This window comes from Nerophis lumbriciformis, linkage group LG18 (assembly GCF_033978685.3).
Source record: "Nerophis lumbriciformis linkage group LG18, RoL_Nlum_v2.1, whole genome shotgun sequence".
NCBI lineage: Eukaryota > Metazoa > Chordata > Actinopteri > Syngnathiformes > Syngnathidae > Nerophis > Nerophis lumbriciformis.
Window position 1 is genome coordinate 27,810,832 of NC_084565.2, and position 6,669 is coordinate 27,817,500.

General features: G+C 41.5%; 1 protein-coding gene across 2 annotated transcripts in view; it reads right to left on the minus strand.

Moving 5' to 3' along the window:
• Positions 1 to 6,669, minus strand: part of ssbp4 (single stranded DNA binding protein 4) — a 272,956-nt gene that overhangs the window by 173,093 nt on the left and 93,194 nt on the right. The window lies entirely within an intron of this gene.

The window sequence follows — 6,669 nt, forward strand, 5'->3', positions numbered from 1 at the left end:
CCTCCGCCGAACCCCTGAGGCCGACTCACCGAACCCCTAGGGTTTGATCGAACCCAGGTTAAGAACCACTGGTTTAAGCATTGCATACCTTTTTACCTGCACGCTGCCTACCGCTGTGGTCTGCATTAGGGATCACAACAAACCATCCTCGTCTCACCCGACACATTCCGACTTTTACAAACCAATTAAAGGCCTACTGAAACCCACTACTACCGACCACGCAGTCTGATAGTTCATATATCAATGATGATATCTTAACATTGCAACACATGCCAATACGGCCGGGTTAACTTATAAAGTGCAATTCCTGCGAAACTTCCCTTTGAAAACGTCTAGGTATGATGACGTATGCGTGTGACGTCGATGGTTGAAACGGAAGTATTGGGACGCCATTGTATCCAATACAAAAAGCTCAGTTTTCATCGCAAAATTCCACAGTATTCTGGACATCTGTGTTGGTGAATCTTTTGCAATTTGTTCAATGAACAGTGGAGACTGCAAAGAAAGCTGTAGATGCGATCGGTGTATTAGCGTCTGGCTACAGCAACACAACCAGGAGGACTTTGACTTGGATAGCAGACGCGCTATCCGACGCTAGCCGCCGACCGCATCTATGATCGGGTAAAGACCTTCGTCGCTCCGTCGATCGCTGGAACGCAGGTGAGCTTCGGTGTTGATGAGCAGGTGAGGGTTGGCGTAGGTGGAGAGCTAATGTTTTTATCATAGCTCTGTCGAGGTCCGTAGCTAAGTTAGATGCAATGGCGTCGTTAGCAACAGCATTGTTAAGCTTCGCCAGGCTGGAAAGCATTAACCGTGTACTTACAGGTCCATGGTTTAATAGTATTGTTGATTTTCTGTCTATCCTTCCAGTCAGGGGTGTATTTCTTTTGTTTCTATCTGCAGTTAAGCACGATGCTATCACGTTAGCTCCGTAGCTAAAGTGCTTCACCGATGTATTGTCGTGGAGATAAAAGTCACTGTGAATGTCCATTTCGCGTTCTCGACTCTCATTTTCAAGAGGATATAGTATCCGAGGTGGTTTAAAATACAAATCCGTGATCCCCAATAGAAAAAGGAGAGAGTGTGGAATCCAATGAGCCCTTGTACCTAAGTTACGGTCAGAGCGAAAAAAGATGCGTCCTGCACTGCACTCTAATACTTCACTCTCACGTTCCTCATCCACGAATCTTTCATCCTGGCTCAAATTAATGGGGTAATCGTCGCTTTCTCGGTCCCAATCGCTCTCGCTGCTGGTGTAAACAATGGGGAAATGTGAGGAGACTTTCAACTTGTGACGTCACGCTACTTCCGGTACAGGCAAGGCTTTTTTTTATCAGCGACCAAAAGTTGCGAACTTTATCGTCGTTGTTCTCTACTAAATCCTTTCAGCAAAAATATGGCAATATCGCGAAATGATCAAGTACGACACATAGAATGGATCTGCTATCCCTGTTTAAATTAAAAAAAATCATTTCAGTAGGCCTTTAACTACCCGCTGCCACCTACTGACATGGAGTATTACGTGGTTACCCTGCCGAGCTCTACACAGCAAAGACACTAAGTAACGGCACGTTATTTGCAGATTATAATTATTGATTTGCAAAAAAAAAAAATGTTGGGCCAATTAGGTGAAGTTGCATAATTAGTGTTTGCCAGTGGTTGAAAAACACTGACATAAAAATTAAAAAAAAATGGGTTATACTTGCATAGCGCTTTGATACTATTTCCACATTCACCCATTCACACACACATTCACACACTGATGGCGGGAGCTGCCATGCAAGGCGCTAACCACGACCCATCAGGAGCAAGGGTGAAGTGTCTTGCTCAAGGACACAACGGACGTGACGAGGTCGGCAGAAGGTGGGGATCGAACCAGGAATCCTCAGGTTGCTGGCACGGCCACCCTCCCAACTGCACCACACCGCCCCCAATATAGAGGATCTTTGACTCACAATATAGAGGATCTCTGACACACAGTTGGCAGTAGGTCCTTAAAAGCAGCAGCTAATGTTCTAACCTCAGCCTATAACTCTCTACCCAACTCCAGAAGGTCAAGTAGCATCCTGTCCACTCGGTTTAATTCCAATAACAGCGTTGGCCACTTAAAGTTGGGTCTCCACTCATGGTCAGCCGGCCATTAAAGCGCTGACGTGCAGGTATCCAGCTGGCCCACCTCTGGAGAAAGGTGTCGCAAATTATATGGTATTTAGATTAATTAGACAGAGTTGTCAGATTTAATTAACTACTAGGTTTAATTAACCATGTAATTAATCTTATGGTGGTCCAACACGTGCAGACACACACACACACACGTGTCAGCTATCGTCGACAGTTCGACACACACGCGCACACACACACACACACACACACGTGTATCAACAAATGTAACATGTTCGAGCTGACAAGTGCTCACCTTTGTGCTGTCAAAGCTCATGCAAGAGTTGGACAAAATGGGCTGCAAGCTAATCGTACCTGAATGTAATGTGTAAAAATAGCACCTGTAATGCACTTCAGGTAAAAAATAAATAAATACAAATTTTTTTTTAAAAAGGCTACCCACCCAGCAGGCAAATTTGGTAACACTTTAGTATGGGGAACATACTCACCATTAATGAATTGCTTATTAACAGGTTAGGGTTAGGGTTGGGGTTGGGGTTAGGGTTAGAGGGTTAGGGTTAATACTAACTAAGACTCTTAGTTAATGGCTTACTGGTTGTATAATAAGGCCATGCAGAATAAGTGAAGTGAAGTGAATTACATTTATATAGCGCTTTTTCTCAAGTGACTCAAAGCGCTTTACATTGTGAAACCCAATATCTAAGTTACATTTAAACCAGTGAATAAGGCATTAATAAGTACTTAATAATGACTACTTAAGAGCCAATATGTTACTAATTTGCATGTTAATAAGCAACTAATTAATGGTATATGTTCCCCATACTAAAGTGTTACCGCAAATTTACATAAATTAATCCAACTACCAATGCTGGGAGGATTTTGATCCATTGTTTGGGGTTTCTATCACTTTCTTGTAGTCATGGAGTCAATAACAACTTTAGTTCCAAAACTTGGGCGCAACAAGTGTTGTTTTTTTTTGCAACATATTCCCCAAAACAGCATACACAATACACAGAAGAATAACTTGGCGATTAATTTAGTCATCGATTTGTTGGATCTATGCTATGCGCATGCGCAGAGGCTACTTTTTTTTAATTTTATTTTATTTAAAATAAACCTTTATTTATAAACTGCAACATTTACAAAACAGCTGAGAAACAATAATCTAAATAAGTATGGTGCCAGTATGCTGTTTTTCCCCTCAATAAAGTACTGGAAAGGATAGAAATGTAGTTTGTCTCTTTTATCCGATTATTAATCAATTAATCGAAATAATAATCGACAGATTAATAGATTATCAAATTAGTTGTTAGTTGCAGCCCTACCTGTTACTAATGATAACAGCCACTTTGTGATAGGAATAACCAGAATGACTCAAAATAACCCAACAAGGCAAAGCACACAGACTTGCAAAGTAGCTGTGTTGTATAATTAATGCAGTTCTCACCACCAGGGACGGGGTGGCGCATGGTTGGGAGAGTTGACGTGCCAGCAACCTGCGGGTTCCTGGTTCGATCCCCGGCTTCTACCTACCTAGCCACGTTCGTTGTGTCCTTGAGCAAGACACTTCACCCTTGCTCCTGATAGGTCGTGGTTAGGGCCTTGCATGGCAGCTCCCGCCATCAGTGTGTGAATGTGTGTGTGAATGGGTGAATGTGGAAATAGTGTCAAAGCGCTTTCAGTACCTTGAAGGTAGAAAACTCATTTACCATTTACCATTTGTAAATGGTAACCACCGTTATGACATTCAAAAAGGCGCATGGACACACGCTAAAGTCCGAATGATTGCAGAGCAGCATGAGTGTGGCCATTTTTCTGAATGAAAGCACTTTTGTGAAGTGGAGCCCATTCATGTCGACTGCCCTCGGACTGGCTGTGACCTCGACATCAGCGGTTGTTGACAAAACTGAAACTAGCATTACTTGCACAATTACTGACTTAGGCAGTATGTTGACATGGTTTTCTCTGTATGTGCTAATTTTTATTCTTACGTGTGCAACTAATTTTTTGAAAGGCTACCAATAAGAAAATTCATTGGTAGTTTCTGTGGTTCAGAAACCAGGTTAATACTGGCATAGTTTTATTTCAAGGCTTACTTTGCATTACACCTTGACTGTCTGTGAAGACAGTGAATCTGTCCCGACTGGTGCATGGGTAAGCGCAACAAAGGCGAGGTTAACCATGAAGCGTGGCCACGTCCCCAAAAATATAATAAATAGGGAGTTGAATTCTGCAGCACCTGCACTGAGAAAACTCATCAAAAAGATGACGCCATAGCACAAACAATAACAGACCTCTTTCCGTTTATGTTATGTTCTGCGCATGTCAAAGTCAAGTATTCTGATTTTAGGTGTGATGCATGAAAAAGCATGTTATAATCAGACCATTTTTCAGGGTCCATGTACACAGTAACGTTCTAATCCGAATGATGATCATATTACTGTATTTTCCGGACCATAGGGCGCACCGGATTATAAGGCGCACCGCCGATGAATGGTCTATTTTTTTTATCTTTTTTCATATATTAGGCGCAACGGATTAAAAGGAGTCATATTATAATTAAAAGGAGTCATATTATAATTTTTTTCTAAATGTAAAACACTTCCTTGTGGTCTACATAACATATAATGGTGGTTCTTACATTTTAAAGCATTTATCGGCCGATAACATCGGCAGCCCGATATTATCGGACATCTCTAGTTGTATCCCAAATAACTGCAATCCCGCGTTACGAAGCTGGCTGTGGCGCGTTCTTTCCGACGTCACTTCCTGTGTGTGTGGGGGGGGGGGGGCATCACTTCCTCTCCGAACTCAGTTTGTAAACGATCGATGAGTCCATACAAAGCTAAGAACCGGAGATTCAAAACATACATGGCGCACTTACCCGTGTAAAAAATTATCCCTTAAACCAGGGATGTCAAACTGGTTTTCATTGAGGGCCACATCGCAGTTATGGTTGCCCTCAGAGGGCCGCTTTTAACAATGAGTAATAGATGAATGTACATGTACTGTATATATATATATTAACAATATTTTTTTTACATAAGCTGCAAAAAAATATTTAAATTTTACTTAAAAACTGGCAGCTCAGTCACCTAAATTTTACAGTAAAAGCAGTGGGTTTTTTACAGCATATAAAAAAATGTAATAAATGGAATGGAATGGAGAAACAATACCACTGTTTTTAGTGGTAAAATTCAAGCAACAGGGCTGCCAGTTTTGTTTTGTTTTTACCGTAAAATTGTGTTGTTTTAATGTTTTTTTTTAATTTTTGTTTTTTTTTATGTTTTAGTGTCTTACTGTACAGTATTTTCCGCACCATAAGCCGCCCTGGGTTAAAAGCCGCGCCTTCAATGAACGGCATATTTCAAAACTTTGTCCACCTATAAGCCGCCCCGTGTTATAAGCCGCATTTAACTGCGCTAAAGGAATGTAAAAAAAACAGTCGGATAGGTCAGTCAAACTTTAATAATATATTAAAAACCAGCGTGATGTGGGCGCGCATGGAGTCGTATATCAACATGGACGGAGCTGCGTGAAAAAAGCCACCCGGCCTCTTCGCGTAAACTTACCTTAACCACTCGCTCATCTTTTCTTCATCCATCCATCCCTTCGAGTTAGCTTTTATGATGACGCTGGCTGGAAAGGTCTCTTTTGGCAAGGTCTTCCTTTTGAATATCACCATGGGTGGAAGTTTCTGGCCATTAGCATGGCAAGCTAGAACCACAGTGAAGGATGACTTCTCATTCCCTGTGGTGCGAATATTCACCGTACGTGCTCCCGTTGTATCCACAGTGCGGTTCACAGGAATATCAAAAGTCAGTGGAACCTCGTCCATGTTGATAATGTTCTCTGGCCGGATCTTTTTTTCAGCTATCTTGTTTTTACAATATGCACGGAAAGTAGCCAGCTTTTCTTGAAAGTCTTTAGGCAGTTGCTGTGAAATAGTAGTCCGTGTGCGGATGGAGAGATTGCGTCTTTTCATGAACCGGAAACCTGTCGCTTAGTAGGAGCCATTTTGTGGTCTTTACAGATGTAAACACACAAAGGAAATGAAACGTAATATCCGCGCGCTTCTTCTTCTTCTACCGGGGCGGGTGGTTGCTTACAGTAGAAGAAGAAGCGCTTCCTGTTCTATGGGGGCGGGTGCTTACCTTGGCGGTTGCTTGCGTAGAAGAAGAAGCACTTCCTCTTCTACGGGGAAAAAAGATGGCGGCTGTTTACCGTAGTTGCGAGACCGAAACTTTATGAAAATGAATCTTAATATTAATCCATACATAAAGCGCACCGGGTTATAAGCCGCACTGTCAGCTTTTGAGTAAATTTGTGGTTTTTAGGTGCAGCTAATAGTGCGGAAAATACGGTATATGGAAAAAACTGGTACCAAAGTTGACTTTACGGAATTTAACCGTAAAATCTATTGTCAATTTTACAGTCTACAATGTGATTGATCATTTGTTTTGAAATCATAAATCAAGCAGATATTTAAGTACAGTATTTATTCCTATTTTTATTTTAATAAAAAATATTTTTGAAATACATGTTAAG